At 45.5% G+C, this 22,220-nt stretch overlaps 1 protein-coding gene across 5 annotated transcripts in view; it reads left to right on the top strand.

Annotated features, from left to right (window-relative positions):
- GTDC1 (glycosyltransferase like domain containing 1) overlaps positions 1-22,220 on the top strand; it is a 345,909-nt gene that overhangs the window by 204,636 nt on the left and 119,053 nt on the right. The window lies entirely within an intron of this gene.

The following is a 22,220-nucleotide window of genomic DNA, read 5'->3' on the forward strand; positions in this document are numbered from 1 at the left end:
TATCCACCGCCTTTAGACAGTTTCACAGGAGGAACGTAGGTGGCTCTTAGTGGAAAATGTTTGCCTTTGGAAAAAAGCATTTCTGTTAAAGTGACTCTGAGCAGAGGTATAAATTAAAAATCTGGACTTACCTGGGGTTGCTCCAGTCCCCAATAACCGTGAGGTCCCCCGGCATCCTCTGGGTCCCCTCTGTGATTTTGCTAGTGGCTCTGGCAATCCTGCGACTTCGGCTGAAGTCGCACTGGCGCGTCATCACAATCCTGATCCATTCCTGTGCATGTCTTTAGAGAACCACACATGCACAGGACCGAGAGGATGTCGGGGGACCTCACGGGCTACGGGGGACTGTAGGAAGCCCAGATTTTCGATTTAGCAAAGAGCAATTAACCCGGGCCGTTTTAGGGGGCTGGAGGGGTCGCAGCATGAGGGAAAAGCCATGCTGCACATCGGCGGGGAGGGGCAACGCCCCCCCCCCCTTCCTCCCTCACCTCAGGCTATCCCCTCTGTGCTCCTCGCCAGCTTCAATAACTGTGTATTTAGGCGGCGGGCAGCGGCAGATACAGTGGGATGCAAAAGTTTGGGCAACCTTGTTAATCGTCATGATTTTCCTGTATAAATCGTTGGTTGTTACGAAACAAAATGTCAGTTAAATATATCATATAGGAGATACACATAGTGATATTTGAGAAGTGAAATTAAGTTTATTGCATTTACAGAAAGCGTGCAATAATTGTTTAAACAATTTGGGCACCATAAAAAAGAAATGAAATCAATATTTAGTAGATCCTCCTTTTGCAGAAATTACAGCATCTAAACATTTCCTGTAGGTTCCAATGAGAGTCTGGATTCTGGTTGAAGGTATTTTAGACCATTCCTCTTTACAAAACATCTCTAGTTCATTCAGGGTTGATGACTTCCGAGCATGGACAGCTCTCTTTAACTCACACCACAGATTTTCAATTATATTCAGGTTGGGGGACTGAGATGGCCATTCCAGAATGTTGTTCTTGTTCCTCTCCATGAATGCCTTAGTGGATTTTGAGCAGTGTTTACGGTCGTTGTCTTGTTGAAAGATCCAGCCCCGGCGCAGCTTCAGCTTTATCACTGATTCCTGAAAATTGGTCTCCAGAATTTGCTAATACTGGATGGAATCCATGTGTCCTTCAACTTTGACAAGATTCCCAGTCCCTGCACTGGCCACACAGCCCCACTGCATGATGGAACCACCACCATATTTTACTGTATGTAGCAGGTGTTTTTCTTGGAATGCTGTGTTGTTTTTCCTCCATGCATAACGCCCCTTGTTATTACAAAATAACTAAATTTTAGTTTCATCATTCCACAGCACCTTATTCAAAAATGAAGCTGGCTTGTCCAACTGTGCTTTAGCATACCTCAAGCAGCTCTGTTTGTGCTGTGGGCAGAGAAAAGCCTTCCTCTGCATCACTCTCACATACAGCATCTCCTTGTGTAAAGTGCGTCGAATGGTGGCACTGTGCGCCGAGGGCACCACTGTTATCCCTACAGCTAAGTTAAAAGCCGGGGTCTTAGTTACAAAATAATGCATTATTTTGTTTAGTCACCTACACTGCGTAGAAGTACCCAGGTAAATCGTAGGTGTCCTAACTCTGGCCCTGTAACATGCATAGTGCAGACATGCAAACATTCATTGCATCAAACCTATCTAGGGATTAGGAGCACACATCCTGACGTCCTCTCCTAGGACAGATAGCGCATCATACCAATCGCACAAGGGAGCTAACGAAATGTATGGTGCGCATGGATACATTACGTTAGCTCCCTTGTGCGATTCACACTGGAACCCTCTCCTTCTTAGCGGTGTACAAGTACAACTTTACTGCACCTGCACAGTAGTACAAAGCTGCTCATACAGGTAGGAAAAACCTGTGCATGTGCGGGTCCGCGAACACTATGATTCCAGCGCAGGAGATTTGGGCGCAGCCGGCGCCACCATAGGCCGTAATAGGAACTACAGCTATAGCAGCGCTCAGTGAGTAACTTCAGCGCCGTCAGAAGACGGAGCTGAAGTTACTTATAAAACACTCGGCCTCCAGCAATTGCTGGAAGCCAAATTATTTCATTCCCCACTATCCATGGCGGCCTGGAGGGGAAATAGTATTTAACGTCGCCGGGAACTTGTGCAGCAGCAGGATAAGCCATACCAGCTGTATCCTGCGCCCAAGTCTCCCGGCGGCGAATTTCTCTCGTACGCGCGGGTCCGAGCTACTACGCAGGAGCAGACAGGACTCACGCAGGCACTGTGCTTGTACGCTGTCCTTTGAGGGTCCCAGCACTGGATCAGTGGAATAGAGGATGACTCAACCGATCTAAGTTATCTAACTTTTTACAACATTTTCGTTTCAGGTTCACGTTAGGTGAAACTCCAGGCATCAGGAGCTTACTGCACAGGCGCAGTACAAAGTTTTCCTGTACTGCGCCTGCGCAGTAAGCTCCCAATGACGTGCGCGGGAGCGAGCCCGTGCGCGGCCACAGCTGCGCAGCCGCAGTTATATTCATCTAGTTAGACGAATATTTACACCCGTGCCGGCGGCGGGGGAACAGAGCATCGGAGGAGGACGGCGCGGGGCATTACAGCTGCAGGGGGCCGATAGAAGCCCCAGGTAAGTGTCAGTTTTTGTTTTTTAAAAGGTGCAAGAGAACCCTGTTAAATTAACTTCCCATTGTGTAGACTCCTTTGGTTTTATTTGCAAAGCACTGGTATGCCATAGCTCAAGAATATGCACACATATATGTTGCTTCTGTTATATTCTTGCTTGCCTTCCCTCTACCTTATGAGTTTTGTAGTTTAACCTCCCTGGCGGTACGCAGTTTTAGAGGCTGCGTCCTCGGAGGATTTTTTAAAATAAAAGTTGCTCTATATACTTAAACTAGCACTTTGCTAGCTAATTATGTCCCCCAAGCCGCCTGGCACCTAACTGAACACCCCGATCGCCGTCGGTAATATATACCCGTCTGCGATCCCTCGAGAGCCGCAGCTTCACGATCCAGCTTTACTCGTCGCTATGGCGACGATCGGACATGACGTCATCTACAACGTGTCGTCATGCGCAGTCCCAATCCTCCCCATAGCGAAGCGAGATGGCGGCTGCACCATCGCGGGATCCCGGGGGGTATGGATTACGGCGCTGTTTGCGGGCGATCAGTGAGGACCTGAGGCACTTGGGGGACATCATTACATCATTAGTTAGCAAAGTGCTAGCTTAAACATATAGAGCTACTTTTATTTTTTAAAAAATCCTCCCGGGGCTATGTGATCCCCTGCGGCGGCTAGCCTGACTTTGTGTCGGGCTTACCGCCAGGGAGGTTAAGGAACACTATCATGAAACAATTGTAACATTTAATATCCCTGTAACCTTGGGTTCCCTTTAAAGAGAACCCAAGGTGGAATATTTAAATCTTAATAGGACACAGAGGCATGTCATGTGCACAATAACATGCCTCTGTGTCGTTCTATCGCCGCTGCTAGTCCCCCCATGGCTCTGCTGTCCCCCTTGAAAATATCACCAGGCTAGGGACAGGAGTACTTCTGCGAACCCGGGAATACTTCCTGGGGCACAGCTTGGCATCCAATTGGAGGAATCTAGCAGAGGCGGGGAGCGGTGGTGGGAGCCTGTAATGGAGGCCTCGATGCAGAGGAGGCTGATTGAGAAGCCTCAGGTAAACAGACGGCTAACGACAAGCAGATTGTCGCTAGCCTTTTACACAATACCAGTTGCCTGGCAGCCCTGCTGATCTATGTGCTTTCAAATGGGCTTATCTGCCTTATCTGGTGTGGCAGTCATGTGACACAGGGGAGAGATCAAATTACAGCTTGTGATTAGACAGGCTAAACTCTCTAAACACATACAGGGTGCATTTCTCTATGTTTTCCTTCTGTCCTGTGCGAGAGTTCAGGTCCACTTTAAAGGACAACTGAAGTGAGAAGAATATGGAGGCTGCCATATTAATTTCCTTTTTCACAATACCAGTTGCCTGGCAGCCCTGCTGATCTGTGTGTTTACAGTAGTGTCTGAACATCACTAGAAACAAGTATTTGGCCAATCTAGTCAGATCTGACAATAATGTCAGAGAGACAGTTAAGTGACAAGACAACATACTCTGTACAGCGCTGCGGAAGATGTCAGCACTATATAAATACTAAATAATAATAATAAAAGTCTCGTGTAGCGCAGATCTCTATCGCTGCGCCGTGTCCGCAGACCTGCGCTTCTACAACCTCAGCCTGCCTGGGAAATAAATTAGGATTTAAAGAGGTAAAATGTCCCTGTAATCTTGCAGCACTGGGCACGAACATTTTAATCTAGTTTTTATTCCTCGCAGTTTGTTTAATCTGCATGTGGCCTGATTAGACTGGGAATTCATCCACAGATTATGGGCTGTTTATTGCCGAGCAGCAGCGGCGGCTCATGGCCGGGGTCACGTTCCCTGCGAGGGAATGTGCGCAGGTGAAGCAATAAGTGCACCACACCGACAGCGGCAAATCGCCTTTACCGAGGATTTGACTTGCAGGACATAAATTCCAGAAGCTCTCGCTGATCATCTGCAGCATCTGCTCCATAAAGGGATTTTCATCTCTCCTCCTAAATGTTCCGACATCAAATTTAAAGATTGAAAGTTGAATCGGGTCTTTGGATTTGTTTAATCAACTTCACACGTCTGTTGCCCCCCCCCCCCCCCCCCCTTTATTTTATTCTTTTGTTGAGATGACTCCAAGCTGCCCTCGTGTGTTCTCCAGAATCCATAGGAAATCTTTTTTTTTTACAGACACATTCACGTCCTGCATGAAAAATAAAATAGTGGACAGTATAAAAGGTTTTGTAGAAGCATTGTTATTTAAAAAAAAAAAAAAAAAAACACCCGTTGGACCCTTTCATAGAGTCTCATCTCCTACTCTTTGATCTGGTAACAGGAAATGTGGGTGCCAGGGCCTTGTGGAAGGCCCCGGCGTATAGACGCCCATGTTAACATAGGCAATTAGGACCCCCTATACAAGACATAGGCCCTCTATACAAGTTGTTGCTACAAATAGCTGGGTGTTTATTATTGATTTATTTTTTTTAAGTATTTATATAGCACCGACATATTACGCAGCGCTGTACAGAGTATATTGTCTTGTCACTAACTGTCCCTGAGAGGGGCTCACAATCTAATCCCTACCATGTAGTGCAGTGTTTCTCAACATTTTATTGGTATGTACCCCTTTTACAGCGATGTACTTGGCAAGTACCCCCTAGCATAGTAAATATTATCACAAGTACCCCTTGACAAATATTTAATCGCAGGACATAATTGGTTCTACACAATTTCCAAGCATTAACTGTTGCTTAGAATTAGCTAAAATACTAATTTGGGGTTGTTTAAATAAGATTGATGGAACCATCAGAAGTACCCCCTGGGGTACGCATACCACGCATTGATAATCTAGGGTGTAGTGTATGTATCGCAGTCTAGGGCCAACATAGAGATAAGCCAATTAACTTATCTGTATGTTTTTTGGAATGTGTGAGGAATCCGAAGTGCCCAGAGGAAACCCACGCAGACACAGGCAGAACATACAAACTCCTTGCAGATGTTGACCTGGCTGGGATTTGAACCGGGGTCCCAGTGCTGCAAGGCGAGAGCGCTAACTACTATGCCACTGTGCTGCCCACTACCTCGCTCGCTTGTTTTTTCGCGCACTGGAGGTGTCCACATTTTCGTTTCTTGCCTGTAGTAGCAATGGCCCTTACAAGGCACCCAAACATCCAACATTTAGCATATTGAATAGCGAAGGCATCAGAGAAATCAGCAAGTGTGCAGCAGAGGGGATGGTTATAGTTAGTCGTGGGTAGGGGCCTTTCTAGGGTTAGATATGGGTGGGAGGAGTCAGTTAGGGTTAGACATTGCTTCGTGGGGTGGTGGGGGGGGGGGTCAGAGTTAGGCATCGCTGTGGAGGAAAGGTGGGGGTCATTTAGTGATCATGGGGGGAGGGGGGCAAATTGATTGGGACTTGGCATTGGTAGAGGGTAGGGTAGGTCTCAATTCGGGTTATCGTTGGTGAAATTTGCTGATAATCTAAATTACTATTAGGCGATGGTTGAATATAGATAATTTTACTGGTATTCTACTAGAGGCTTTTTCCGGCACCCAAACTACCCCCGGAGCCTTTTTTGCATGAACACCTTTGACCTACAGCTGCCTGCTCACTCCCTGAAACACTCCTTCTTTTGCAACATGGATAAAGGCGGTAGAAAGCGATTGCTCTATGCGCTAAAGCCACGCCTTCCTGCTGACTGACAGCCTTCCATGGCTCTTGCTAGCACAGAGGCGTGGCTTCAGACTAACTGGATGAGGAGGAAGATGCAGGCATCCAGTGCTGAGGTAGACAAGAACATCTATGATTTTCTACTGCAGGTATTTTCTTTTTCATTTTACAAAGCATTTAATACATCATTTATAATAATATCCTATAAAATGTATATAAAAAAGAAGAACTATGTGTAAACTTAAAGGAGTCATCAAGCAAAAAAACACTTTCCCCCTCTACTTACCTGGGGCTTCTTCGATCCCCTTGCAGCTGACATGTCCTACGACGCAGCTCTCCTCGCAGCCGCCGGCCCGGGGTCCCCGATGGTGTCTCGCCAGGCCGTCCTCTACTGTGCCTGCGTCTGCGCCGCTGTCAATCAAGTCCACGTTGTCCGGACAGTATTCCACAGGCGCAGTAGTTCTGCACCTGCGTAGTACAGTCTGGACAACGTGGACTTGATTGACAGCGGCGCAGGCGCAGTAGAGGATGACCTGGAGGTCAACCTCTGCACCGGTGGGGACATCGGGCCGGCGACTGAGAGCAGCTGGACATGTCAGCTGCAAGGGGCTGGATGAAGCCCCAGGTAAATAGATGGAGAAAGTGTTTTTTTTTTTCCTGACTCCTCCTTTATGAATAAAGCTAGCCGCACTTGAGTTGGAAACATCTGATATGGCAAGTGATTGTTCCCTCCACATCTATAAAACAATTGGGTAGTGGTTGATTCCCTACTTACCCCATCCTCTCGATTTCCAATAAATTTCAACAGAAATCCGAGAATCGATAACACCTTTAACGTTTTTCTACTCAATACAAAACAGTCCATGCGGCCATCTATACCTCACTGTCTAACATATTACGCAGCACTGTACAATAGATAGGGGAGACAGTACAACAACATAATATGGGGACATTACAGAGTTAAACAATGGTACACAAAATACTGAAACAATAAGCAATGTTGCCAAATTACAAGGTAGGGAAGTCAAGTCACTGAATCCATATGGTGATGGAGAAGAGTACATGGGGAGGAGGGTCCTGCTAAATAGGATCACAATCTAACAGTGGAGGAGTGGGGCACATTGGGGGGTCTGTTCAGTGGTGAGGGGTGCCGTGGAGCTATGAAGATGGTGGGTAGGCACTGGCGTAACAATAGGGGATGCGACCCCTGCCGCCGCGGGGGGGCTGGGGCCCCCCTAGGACCTGCTCAGGGACTTTTGTGGGGCAGGAGGGGTCGCAGCATAAGAGGAGAGCGTGGCTGCAGATTGGTGGGGAGGGGGGACATTCCCCCCCCCCCCTCACCTTGGGCTCTCCTTTCAGCGCTTTCCCTTTTGCAATCATTGGTGGCGGCGGCGGCGGCGGCAGGCTGAACACATACCTCCTTCTCGCCGGAGGTCTTCCGATCTCTAAGAGCTTCATGCTACTTCCTGTTTACACAGGAAGTTACGTGAAGAACTTAGTGATCGGAGACCTCCGGCGAGAAGGAGGTATGTGTTCAGCCTGCCGCCGCCCGCTGCCACCAATGATTGCTGGAAGGAAAGCGCTGAGAGGAGAGCCCGAGGTGAGGGAGGGGGGTGAATGTCGCCCCTCCCCACCGATCTGCGGCTACGCTCTCCTCTTATGCTGCGACCCCTCCTGCCTCACAAAAGTCCCTGAGCGGAGGTTGGGTGGGGGGGCCCAGATTTTTTTTTTTGCAGGGGGGCCTGGGGATTTCCAGCTATGCCCCTGTGGGTAGGCTATGGTAAACAAATGGATCTTTAACCACTTTATCCACCACTACAGTATACAGTATCTACGTCCTCTGTGACTTCATCTAAGCCACTAGTCAGTAGATATACGTCTTGTAGCAGAAGCAGTGATGTGCAGGATTGGGCTCGCTCCTGTGCACATTTCTGACACTATCTGATGCAGTATTAATTGGTGAACAGGAATATACAGTGGAATGTGAAAGTTTGGGCAGCCTTGTTCATTTTCATGATTTTCCTGTATAAATTCTTTGTTGTTACGATAAAAAAGGTCAGTTAAATATATCATATAGGAGACACATACAGTGATATTTGAGAAGTGAAATTAAGTTTATTGGATTTACAGAAAGTGCGCAATAATTGTTTAAACAAAATTAGACAGGTGCATAAAAGAAATTAAATCAATATTTAGTAGATCCTCCTTTTGCAGAAATTACAGCCTCTAAACCAGGCATGGGCAAACTTGGCCCTCCAGCTGTTATGGAACTGCAAATCCCACAATTCATTGCAGGAGTATGACAGCCACAGTCACGACTCATTAAGGCAAATGCACTCTGGGATTTGTAGTTCCTTAACAGCTGGAGGGCATAGTTTACCCATGCCTGCTCTAAATGCTTACTGTAGGTTGCAATGAGAGTCTGGATTCTGGTTGAAGGTATTTTGGACCATTCCTCTTTACAAAACAGTTCTAGTTCATTCAGGTTTGATGGCTTCCGAGCATTGACACCTCTCTTTAACTCACACCACAGATTTTCAATTATATTCAGGTCTGGGGACTAAGGTAGCCATTCCAGAACGTTGTGCTTGTTCCTCTGCTTGAATGCCTTAGTGGATTTTGAGCAGTGTTTAGGGTCGTTGTCTTGTTGAAAGATCCAGCCCTGGGGCAGCTTCGTCTTTGTCTCTGATTCCTGGACATTGGTCTCCAGAATCTGCTGATACTGAGTGGAATCCATGCGTCCCTCAACTTTGACAAGATTCCCAGTCCCTGAACTGTCCACACAGCCCCATAGCATGATGGAACCACCACCATATTTTATTGTAGGTAGCAGGTGTTTTTCCTGGAATGCTGTGTTGTTTTTCCTCCATGCATAACGCCCCTTGTTATGCCCAAATAACTCAATTTTAGTTTCATCAGTCCACAGCACCTTATTCCAAAATGAAGCTGGCTTGTCCAAATGTGCTTTAGCATACCTTAAGCGGCTCTTTTTGTGCTGTGGGCTGAGAAAACTCTCGCTTACAGCATCTCCTTGTGTAAAGTGTGCCGAATGGTTGAGAGATGCACAGTGACTCCATCTGCAACAAGATGATAGGTCTTCGGTGCTGGTCTGTGGGTTGACTCTGACTGTTCTCACCATTTGTCGTTTCTGTTTGTATGAGATTTTTCTTGGTCTGCCACTTCAAGTCTTAACTTGAACTAAACCTGTGGTCTTCCATTTCCTCGGTATGTTCCTAACTGTGGAAACAGACAGCTGAAATCTCTCAGACAGCATTCTGTATCCTTCCCCTAAACCATGATGGTGAACAATCTTTATCTTCAGGACATTTGAGACTTGTTTTGAGACCCCCATGTTGCTACTCTTCAGAGAAAATTAAAAGAGGAGGAAAACTTGCAATTGACCCCCTTAAATACTCTTTCTCATAATTGGATTCACCTGTGTATGTAGGTCAGGGGTCACTAAGCTTACCAAGCCAATTTGAGTTCCAATAATTAGTTCTAAAGGTTTTGGAATTAATAAAATGACAACAGTGCCCAAATGTGTGCACCTGCCTAATTTTATTAAAACAATTAATTTGTAAATCCAATACACTTCATTTCACTTCTCAAATATCACTGTTTGTCTCCTATATACTTTCTGTAAATCCAATAAACTTCATTTAACTTCTCAAATATCACTGTTTGTCTCCTATATAATATATGTAACTGACATTTTTTATCATAACAACCAACGTTTTATACAGGAAAATTATGAAAATTAACAAGGTTGCCCAAACTTTCGCATCCCACTGTATTTTCCTGAGCTAATTTTTACCAATAAACATACTTTTATTTTCTCAGTTCATAGGGAAAAATACACTCTGTAGCAATTATTTCAGAATCAAATATCTTCACCATAAATTGTGACCGGAACATACTAAGTTTTGTGATAAGCGGTAAGAGTAGCCAAACAAAACTTATGTTTTTTATCTACAGTAGTATTTTTTCGTGGAGTATGTGAATAAATTGTCTGTTTCTCAAGTGACAGCATCAAGTCCATTTTTAAGTGGCCGGTCCACCGCTGCCACCCAAATGTTTTAAACATTTTAGTATCTTTTATCCTGTTGGCGCCTCTGTGCATCTATTAGTTAAGATTTCCACCCTTGGTGGAAGGGTGACAAACCCTCATTTCCTTCTTAAGAGAGCGACATCTTAATCCTGAGTGGGGACAGGTCTAATCTCCCCACCTGCCTATACAGTGGTTGCCTGAGCGGTAACCCATGTTTGTGAGTATAATACTAACTAATCATAATCCCCCCTTGATCCAATACATACATCGGGCTCTCGATTTCTCTGTTTTATCTTATTTTTAAACTGGAATTGGTAAAACTGAGAAATAATGTGTTTTTTCTATTTTTCTATTTTATTTTTGTATTTTTTTTTCCTTGTTTTCCCATGAAAATTCATTGAAAACAAAATTGTTCGAGGGGAAAAAATGGCATACATAAAAAAAATAAAAAAAAATATATATTTCATTTCTGTGTCATAAGGGATACAGTTATTTCTGATTAAATAAGGACATAGCTAAACTGTCAAAACTGCTCTGGTCCATAAGTGGGAAACAAGGTCTGGATGCGAAGTGGTTAAGGCCTGCTTGAATGAGTTAAAAGTGGGGTGAACCTGATGGAGGGAGTTTCGTTGACTTTGCTTAAGTGTCCATTTGACTTTTGACTGATAAACTGCTACAAAGCGATTGAAAGTGATTGTATGACCATGACTGGGTCAAAGTGAATGAATTTGCTGAAAACATTGATGTGCCTATGGTCAGCATTTAAAAAAAAATACATAAAAATAGATCCTTGCCCTAGTGGAGAGAAATCTCTGGATAATCCAGAGTCTTCCTGGATCAACCTTGAAGCCCACTCTTCCCTCTTAGGATCCCTCTGAACCTATCCGACAAGAGCTTGTGGGATATGCTCCCATGGACGCGCTCCCCGCCATACTGCTCATGCCTGAGTATGGTCCAAGTCTGTGCAGTAACGTGAAGCCGCTTGTGCAAGACATTCTCCTCCAACCATGTATGAGTGGCTTTGTGGTACTGGGCAGATTCAGGCCTACTCATACATGCGCAGTAAAGCCATGCTTGTACATGGAGGCCATGAAGAAGAGGGTCCTGGGTAGCAACGGTGGTGTTGAGTAGCATGTGGGAATCACCTGGCGCATACATTGCAAATTCAGGCCCGTGGGCCATATATGGCCCACAGAGCCATCAACTTTGGCCCGCAACTTGTTTTCCCACTTTGCATTATGTTTGGCCCACTCTAGACCACTAGGGAAGAGATATTGAAGGTGAAGCCCTAGATCACCAGGGAAGCCTTATGTGGAAAGGAGAGGAAAGCACTAGCCACAAGGGAACTATATGGGGAGGGGGGTCATTAGACACCAGGAAACTTTTTAGGGGTTCGAAAGAGAACCTCTAGACACCAGGGAACTGTATAGGGGAGGGATAGGGCCACTAGACACCAGGGAACTGTATAGGGGTAGGATGGGGTGCATTAGACAACAGGGAAATGTACAGAGGATGGATGGGGCCACTAGACACCAAGGAAATGTATAGGGCAGAGAGGGGGGCATTGGACACCAGGGAACTGTATAGGGGGAGGAGAGGGCAATTGAACACCAGGAAACTGTATGGGGAAGGGGGGGGGGGCATTAGACACCAGGGAACTATAAAAGGTAGGCAGGTGGCCACTACACATTGAGGTTGACCAACAACTTGGTCCCAGTGTTCTATTTTAGCCCACTTTGTATTTCAGTTGTAAAAGATTTCCCACTACTTAGGTGAGTATTTTATTTATTTATTTTTTTTATTTTTTATTTATTTTTGTTTACTTTTGTTTCCTGACAGGTTTACTGTGAATTACAAACCTGGAACAAGTAGAGATGAGCATAATGACTTAATTACGATTTCGCGAAATTTCACGTAATTAGTGCAATAACGATTTTGGCCGTAAGTACATAATCGTAATGAAGAAGGATTTCGCGAAATTCCGCGTAAGCGTAATTTTCGCGTAATTTCCGCGTAATTTTCGCATTACAGTGGGTATCGCGAAATTACGTTTGCCTTGCATGCAACCGTTTGTAAGCGTAGTTACATAACGTAATTTCGTGATAGTTCATATTACTGTAAGCGTTAATTTTCGCGTCGTTTTCGCGTTACGGAATGCTATTTCGCATATAAAATTCGCCATGTAGTGATATTTCGCATCAAAATTCGCCATGCAGACGAAAATGCCTTTGGCGAAAATTTGCGAGCAACCCTGCTAACAAGTAATTACGAAATTCGCGAAATTACGAAGAAATGCGAAATTACGTTATGGTTTAACGCGAAATTACGTTATGAACAAAACGCGAAATTACGCGTTGAAAATTACGCTTACAGTATTTTTTATTACGTTTTTAATGGCAATTACGCTACCATAATTTCGCATCGTAATAGCAAATTTCGCATGCGTAATTATAGTAACGCAAAATTTCGAAAATTTCGGCTCAGCACTAGGAACAAGCCTGCATCCAGAAGAGGCGCAACATTCTGCTCTGCGTCCTTGTTCTGGGTCAGTGATTCAGACAGTGTCATAGACATAGAATCTGCGAAACTCACAGACTGCAAGGAAGTCATTAATGTCCCCCTTCCGTATTCCTCTCTAAGATGACGAGCTTTATCCCCCGTGATAAATTACCCGCCACTGCCCCACACGCATGCACAGCCACGGACGGAAACACGCTACAAGCGCATCTACATACAGACATTTTTTTTGCCGTAATTTAGCTTTATTGCCTTAAGTGACTGCCGCGAGAACGCAGCATCATGTCGGAGCGCATTATTGTTTAGGTTAAATTATCTTTAATTTGGCGACAGAGACGGGAAGGGGAAAAAAAGAGGAGGAGGAAGAAGAAAAGGGAAAAAAAAAAAAGAAAGAAAAAAGCTGCCTCAGCATAAGCAAATGCCAAAACGTAAAAGAGACGCATCCATCCTTCTGGGTAATATCGGAGGAACGGCTACGAGAAGAAACTTCGAGGATGGCAGCCCCACCACCGGCATTAGGGCTAATTTTGAAAATCTAGCGTGCAGTCAATTTTACCGACGCCTGGGGACAGACAAGGTAGAAGCTGACAAGAGAAACTCATTTTGTTTGGGTTATTTAGTGCTATGCATCATGCGAGTGGGGGCTTCTCCCTGACACCCAGCCCTATAAAAGGCGAGCATTATCACACGCTAAAAATTTATGTTGACATTAGATATTTGTTCAATATGTCAACGGTATTACTTTCATAATCAAAAGAGTAAGGCAAGAGGAATGCGACTCGGGGTCCAACGCAAGTGGAGATCTATCTTTTTAATAACGCTCTATAAGGTTAATATAGTTTACCTTCGAGAGTAGACGGCGAAGACGAGCGGGGTTTGCCGGGGAAGGAAAAAAATGACGAAGCCATCCACCCTAGCTGTTTGTTTGCCATTACCTAAGTGAACCATGTCAGGTCTGTGGCCCGCGTCTGATACCTGTTTGTTTGTACAGAGAGCGAGGCATTAAAAAAAATATATATATCAGACTCTTAATACTATTGTGCTCCTATAACCATCTGTCACCGCTAGCCTGGAGATGAGGGAAGATTACGAGGAATAAACAGGAAGGCTGTCGAGCTTCGATACAGCCTCGGGGCAAAAAAAAAAAACTCTTGTGGGGACATCAAAGACATTCTGATTCTAAGGCAGTCAAGGATTACAGTGTGTAACCTGTGCTGACAACAGATAAACGACTGGCAATATTGTGCCAGCGCGGCCCGACTACCGGCACAAAAAAACAAGGAAAGAAGACCGTCACGATGCCCGATGATGATGTTATCTCGAAGAATGGACTCTGCTGAGATAATTTTATGATAAAACACTTTTTTTTGTGTGCGTCTTCCTCTCCTCTCCAGATGCCATCGTTTTTTTTCTTGTTCGTTTTTTTTCCTTGCTAGACATTTACTAGCTACAGGGGTGGCAATCAGATTCTTTAAAATTCACTGTTCTGAGGCCATTAGAATCCTAACGCAGCAAGGTTTCTTCCACGAGGACCGCGAGAGTCTCCTGTTTTCTTCAGGGAGTCTATGCAAATACTTGGGATTGAACTCCTGCCCTTTAATGTTAAGATGCTTTGTCATCTGATTTATGGAAATGCGGCCCGGTAGAAATACAGTTTATTTTTAATTGGCGAATATAAATTAGAAAATACGAGATTCCGGCGAGCCGGTCTGCGTTTCGGCTCGGCAACGGTGACTTATAGGCTTGATTAGAACGGCGGGAAGGAATTTATCTGTCCGGAAGGAAGAAGTGGTTCGAGAGATGCAAAAGTTTGACTCGTAAAGGGGGAAAAAAAACTTGTTGTTGGAGTGTCACTTGCTATGTCGTTTTCCTATTGCTAAGCTGCAGATCCCATCATGCTTTGCAAATCATAAGGGGATAGTTTAAAGGGATCCAATTCGATTTATTCTATTTTTATTTTTAATATTTTTGGAAAGAGCTGACAGATTTTCCTCTTTGTTTTTCAAAGTACGTTGAACAAGTTACGTTGAACAAGTTGAACAAGACTGTCTCTCAATAGAAAAACAAGAGTTTGCTTTCTTAAAACAGAAAGAATTTGCGATAATTCAGGTTGCAGTGAGCTTGAGATGTCTCCCAGTGCATCACTGCTGAATATATGCAAATTAACCCTTAGAAGCTAAACACACCTCCAGAACCGCTGGAATGCAATGATGTGTCAGCTTGTTAATTTGTACAGAGCCATAATAATCCAACATGCATACAGACTGTTTCGGATTGTTTGATCCTCATCAGTGCATGGTATGGATTAATGTGGCTCTATGGAGTAGGGCTTGTGAATCCGAGAGGCACAGACTAACCAGCAAGCTCATGGTGACCCAGAACTCATTGGAGTGTGTAAGGGACTACAATGGTCCTAAAAGCCCCCTTACTAAAATGCTAATAAAAACAAAAGTTTGCTTTCTTAAAACAGAAAGAATTTACGATAATTCAGGTTGGAGTGAGCTTGAGATGTCTCCCAGTGCATCACTGCTGAATATATGCAAATTATCCATTGTTACCCTTAGAAGCTAAACACACCTCCAGAACCACTGGAATGCACTGATGTGTCAGATTGTTAATTAGTACAGAGCCATAATAATCCAACATGCATACAGACTGTTTTGGATTGTTTGATCCTCATCAGTGCATGGCATGGATTAATTTGGCTCTACGGAGTAAGGGTAACAGTGGTTAATTTGCATATATTCAGCAGTGATGCACTGGGAGACATCTCAAGCTCACTCCAACCTGAATTATCACAAATTCTTTCTGTTTTGAGAAAGCAAACTTTTGTTTTTCTTAGCATTTTTGTAAGGGGGCTTTTAGGACCATTGTAGCCCCTCACACATTCCAATGAGTTCTGGTCTCTCAATAGGTTACAATTTTGGCCCCTTTACACTTACAGCGGCGAGCTGCGCTGCTGTACTCTCCCCTGCCGCAGCTCGTCACAGTGGTCATTAAAGCCATTGAGACATGGCACACTGTCTGCAGTGCGAAGAGATGCCATGAAGTGCTCCAGGCAACGCAGAAGTACCGCAACAGCTGAAGTGCGTTACTCTGCGACTTCCACTGTGATGCCGGAAGTGCACTGGAAGTCGATTTTATTTTTTATTCTACGGTTATAACGTGCAGTGAAATTTTTGTTCTAAATCGCACTGCAACTGCAGTGCACCAGTGTAAATTGACCCATAAAGGGAACCTTAAAGGGAACCTCCAGGCTAAAAATCTACTCAGCAGCACTGAAAAGGCTTGGTGTTTCTTTAACAGTTTCACAGGATCAGAACTTGCTCCGCCCTATCAAAGAAAACTGCCCGGGCATTTTTCCCTTGATGCATCTGCAAAGCATGATGGGATTTCTGATATTGTTGTTCTCGTTTAGCAACTGGGACCGGTGATCAGGACACAGGACAGTTGGAACTTTGTCTTATGCTCCCTGTCATCTCCTTTCAACCAAAAAGATGGCTGCCCCATGAGATCACAAACATTTGCCTGTTCTTTTAAAACAGGGTGGGTAAGAGATTACACTCACCTAAAGGATTATTAGGAACACCATACTAATACAGTGTTTGACCCCCTTTTGCCTTCAGAGCTGCCTTAATTATATGTGGCATTAATTCAACAAAGCGCGGAAAGCATTCTTTAGAAATGTTGGCCCATATTGATAGGATAGCATCTTGCAGTTGATGGAGATTTGTGGGATGCACATCCAGGGCATGAAGCTCCCGTTTCATCACATCCCAAAGATGTTCTATTGGGTTGAGATCTGGTAACTGTGTGGGCCATTTAAGTACAGTGAACACATTATCATGTTCAATAAACCAATTTGAAATGATTCGAGCTTTGTGACATGGTGCATTATCCTGCTGGAAGTAGCCATCAGAGGATGGTGGTCATGAAGGGTTGGACATGGTCAGAAACAATGCTCAGGTAGCCCAAGGCATGTAAACGACGTCCAATTGGCACTAAGGGGCTTAAAGTGTGCCAAGAAAACATCCCCCACACAATTACACCACCACCACCAGCCTGCACAGTGGTAGCAAGACATGATGGATCCCTGTTCTCATTCTGTTTACGCCTAATTCAGACTCTATCGAGACTCATCAGACCAGGCAATATTTTTCCAATCTTCAACTGTCCAATTTTAGTGAGCTCGTGCAAATTGTAGCCTCTTTTTCCTATTTGTAGTGGAGATGAGTGGTACCCGGTGGGGTCTTCTGCTGTTGTAGTCCATCCACCTCAAGGTTATGGGTTTTGTGGCTTCACAAATGCTTTGCTGCATACCTCAGTTGCAACAAGTGTTTTTTTCAGTCAACGTTGCTCTTCTATCAGCTTGAATCAGTCATCCCATTCTCCTCTGACCTCTAGCATCAAGGCATTTTCGCCCACAGCACTGCCGCATACTGGATGTTTTTCCCTTTTCACACCATTCTATGTAAACCCTAGAAATGGTTGTGCGTGAAAATCCCAGTAACTGAGCAGATTGTGAAATACTCAGATCTGCCCGTCTTGCACCGACAACCATGCCACGCTCAAAATTGCTTAAATCACCTTTCTTTCCCAATTTGACTTTTAAGCTGGCCATACACTAGGCCGATTCCCCGCCGATCGACAGCAGATTCGATCACTGGGATCGAATCTGCTGTCAAATCGTTAACGTTAACGCTAAATTTCGATCTATTTCGGCCCGAAATAGATCGCTCCCGTTGATCGCTCCGTGCGGGATATTACCGTCGACCATAGGTATGCACAGTGTGTCAACATGAACATGAGCTTTCTAAGTGTAGTAGTGTGTATGTAAACACTAGGTGAGTACTTTGAATGGGATACTACTCACACTTGGTGGTTGCCCAATTGCTACAAACTTTACAGCTTGTGGAGAAACCCATTTCCATTCAAGTCTTGTAGTCTTTAAAGAGGTACTCCAGTCAAAATAATGTAATAAAAAAGTGCTCCAATTTTACAATAATTATGTATAAATTATTCAGTCAGTGTTTGCCCATTGTAAAATCATTCCTCTCCCTGATTTACATTAAGACATTTATCACATGGTGACATTTTTACTATGATATTTGCAGATCCTCATACACACCTTGTTTAACGGACAATCATCTGCAGATCAGATCCACCAGGATGGATCTTCAGATCTGCAGATGAATGTCCGTTAAACAAGGTGTGTATGAGATCTGCAGATATCATAGACTATGAATGCAATTTGCAGAAACGGATCTTTTGCAGGAACTGATCTTTTGCAGATACTGATCTATTGCATGTGTACAGCATCTTTGTGTGCAGCATCTTGCAAAGATTTCTACCTGATGAGGAGTTCAGCTCCATAGAATATACTGTGTAGAGTATGGCTCTCATAGTACATGGAAGGGGGTAAAATTGGTCTGTGATCATTAATTTTCCAAAGACTTTTATCTGATGTGTGTACCCACCTTTACTGTGTTGCATTGTGCCCGATTGGCCACCGAGCCACCGCAAAGTCAACAGCACGTCACTGTCTGAATTCCGCAGCGACGCATCGGTGGTGGAAGTAATGTAAGTCAATGGGCGACTCATAAATTGTAAACATGCCCAGTGGCACGCACGCACGCACGGAATGACGGATATACGACGGGAAAACCCAGGAATCCCTGTGACGTACTTCCTGTCCAGCAGGAAGTATGTCACTGGCTGAGGGGCGGCAAGGTGTGTGTGGGGGGCGCTATGCATCTGACCCTGTCGGCGCACTCTGCCACAGGGTCATATGTTACGCATTTTGTGCGCATAGCCCGGGTGTAAAACCATCCTTAAACTTGCCAGGAGATTTTCAGCATCAGCCTGTCTTTGCAGTAGTTATAGTCAGGAAGTCAGTTAATGGCTCATATATTTTTTTTTTCATGTGGACCAATAGGAATTCAGCAGAAAAATACTTATTAGGCAGGCGTTCCCAAGAAAAGACAACAAAAATTAAAAAAAAATGGCACACCACTGATTGCAAAACCACTGTTTTATCTGGGACCTACTGTTCCTTCATCACTATTCAAAGTATCTATAGAAGTGATTATTACCAGCACAGGACCAATAGGAAGCTAATACTGTAGTTGAGGGAGGTCCACTTGGGGCCCCTCTGGCCCAAGGGCCCCAATGTGGTCGCTACCTCTGCACCCCATATTGCTACGCCCCTGATTATACTTTATTGGTTAATGACAAGTATATATGAATAAGTAGCCCACTCCAGTCTGCGCCATATTTTGTATTCTGCTGCCAGGGTAGCACAGTGTGGACAGTCCCTGTACTCTGCTTACGGTGTCTACCTGCTGTATCATCCCGGTAATTGTGGGAGTTCCCGTCATTGGATGATTGCTGGAATGTTTACATCCACTATTTACATCCTGTCTCTTAGCAACAAGCCGAGGATTGGAAGGGGTCAGGAAGTTGTAGAGGTCATGTGCATTACATTGATTGCAGCCATTAGCAGCCTGTTTTCCTGGATAGTGGATCTACTAAAACTTTATGGCATTGATAGGAATGTGCTCAATTAGCGCAAAGCAAAACATACCCATAGTGCACTGCGGCAGAAAGGCGTGGGGGGGGCTCTTCTTTTGCTAATATGATTATTTGATTTCTCTGGTCAGTTAAGTGCATACGCTATTGTCTCTAACCTGCTGTGATCTGTACACTGTCAGTAATTGGTGGTGATTAAGGAAAAACTCCAGGCAAACAGAGAAGTGCACATCTCAGCCACGCATCTATGTGCACAGTCCCAGCTGCCAAAATATTTGTACATTTGTGGAACCTGTGATTCACTCTACTGCAGAGTCATTCTACAGAGAAATATTACACTGAGCTGGGATGGATCAAAGAGAAGGCAGCTGAAGCAATGAGGACCTTTGCAACAGGTCAGAATGGGAATGTCATAATGTATTCATTGCTACAATAGTCCAAGATTGCATTCCGCAGTCGCTCAGGCCACCTTTACTGTGGCCATACATCTCTCGACTTGGAGGCCGATCGACCATCCGATTCAATCATTATTATCAAATTGGATGCCGCCAAGAGCATGCCCAATCGACGATGCGCCCAATTTTGGGCCAAAATTGGTCACAAGCATCCATCGGACATGCTGCAAGATCTCGAGTCGTTGTGGTCGATCGGGTGCGTGGTGGTAACAGCGAGCGATAATGGGATGAGTGACAAAACCCCCAGCGCTGTCACCCCTAATGTCAAATTAGGGCGTTGTATGGACAGCCGACAGATCTCTCTCCTGATTAGAGAGAGATCTGTCGGCTGTCCATACAACGCACGTCGATTACCGATCAATTTCATGCTGAAGTCGAACAGGAATCTGCCTTGTGACACTGCATTTGCCACCCCGCCAGCCTGACGCTGCCCCCCCCCCCATGTCATATGTCCCCCCCAGTGCACTATACTTCACATGTCCGTATCCGCCGGTGGCTCCAGGCTCTGCCGCAGTGCGCATACACGTGCCCCACATGGCTGCCAGAGTAATGTGGGCACGTGTGTGACGTTGGGGGGGGGGGGGGCAGCGTGCAGTAGACTGATTCCTGATCGATCTTAGCATGAAATTGATCGGGAATCAGCCTGCGGTTTATGGGCAGCTGACAGATCTCTTTCTAGTCACATTTGATCAAAGAGAGATTTGTCTCTTGGTCGGATCTGCCCTTCATCGCTAGATGTATGGCTACCTTTATGTGAGCAAGAAGGAACACCACAGCTCCACTCGCTGTATGAGCCTACTAATGAACAAGTCACGAAAATAGACCGTAAGAACATATAGGGCTATGCGCAGTTGCAGCATGGTGATTTTGTGCGCCGCCTCCCAGTAAGCAGAGTTTCAGCGGTGTGATTACCAATACTCGTGTCATAGGATTACAGTGTTATTTTTCATCAGTGTTTCAGTATATTTTCCCTGTTGTTTGCCTTCCCTTGCTGCTAAATCCCCATCCTGACGCCTAACCCTAACCTTCTCCCAACTTCCCCCTCCTGATGCCTAACCCTAACCTTCTCCCAACTTCCCCCTCCTGATGCCTAACCCTAACCTTCTCCCAACTTCCCCCTCCTGATGCCTAACCCTAACCTTCTCCCAACTTCCCCCTCCTGACGCCTAACCCTAACCTTCTCCCAACTTCCCCCTCCTGATGCCTAACCCTTACCTTCTCCCAACTGCCCTGATGCCTAACCCTAACCTTCTCCCAACTTCCCCCTCCTGATGCCTAACCCTAACCTTCTCCCAACTTCCCCCTCCTGACGCCTAACCCTAACCTTCTCCCAACTGCCCTGATGCCTAACCCTAACCTTCTCCCAACTGCCCTGATGCCTAACCCTAACCTTCTCCCAACTTCCCCCTCCTGATGCCTAACCCTAACCTTCTCCCAACTTCCCCCTCCTGATGCCTAACCCTAACCTTCTCCCAACTTCCCCCTCCTGATGCCTAACCTTCTCCCAACTTCCCCCTCCTGATGCCTAACCCTAACCTTCTCCCAACTTCCCCCTCCTGACGCCTAACCCTAACCTTCTCCCAACTTCCCCCTCCTGATGCCTAACCCTTACCTTCTCCCAACTGCCCTGATGCCTAACCCTAACCTTCTCCCAACTTCCCCCTCCTGATGCCTAACCCTAACCTTCTCCCAACTTCCCCCTCCTGACGCCTAACCCTAACCTTCTCCCAACTGCCCTGATGCCTAACCCTAACCTTCTCCCAACTGCCCTGATGCCTAACCCTAACCTTCTCCCAACTTCCCCCTCCTGATGCCTAACCCTAACCTTCTCCCAACTTCCCCCTCCTGATGCCTAACCCTAACCTTCTCCCAACTTCCCCCTCCTGATGCCTAACCCTAACCTTCTCCCAACTTCCCCCTCCTGATGCCTAACCCTAACCTTCTCCCAACTTCCCCCTCCTGATGCCTAACCCTAACCTTCTCCCAACTTCCCCCTCCTGATGCCTAACCCTAACCTTCACCCAACTTCCCCCTCCTGATGCCTAACCCTAACCTTTTCCCAACTTCCCCCTCCTTATGCCTAACCCTAACCTTCTCCCAACTTCCCCCTCCTGATGCCTAACCCTAACCTTCTCCCAACTTCCCTCTTCTGATGCCTAACCCTAACCTTCTCCCAACTTCCCCATCCTGATGCCTAACCCTAACCTTCTCCCAACTTCCCCCTCCTGATGCCTAACCTTAACCTTCTCCCAACTTCCCCCTCCTGATGCCTAACCCTAACCTTCTCCCAACTTCCCCCTCCTGATGCCTAACCCTAACCTTCTCCCAACTTCCCCCTCCTGATGCCTAACCCTAACCTTCTCCCAACTTCCCCCTCCTGATGCCT

This window comes from Hyperolius riggenbachi, chromosome 7 (assembly GCF_040937935.1).
Source record: "Hyperolius riggenbachi isolate aHypRig1 chromosome 7, aHypRig1.pri, whole genome shotgun sequence".
Taxonomy (NCBI): Eukaryota; Metazoa; Chordata; class Amphibia; order Anura; family Hyperoliidae; genus Hyperolius; species Hyperolius riggenbachi.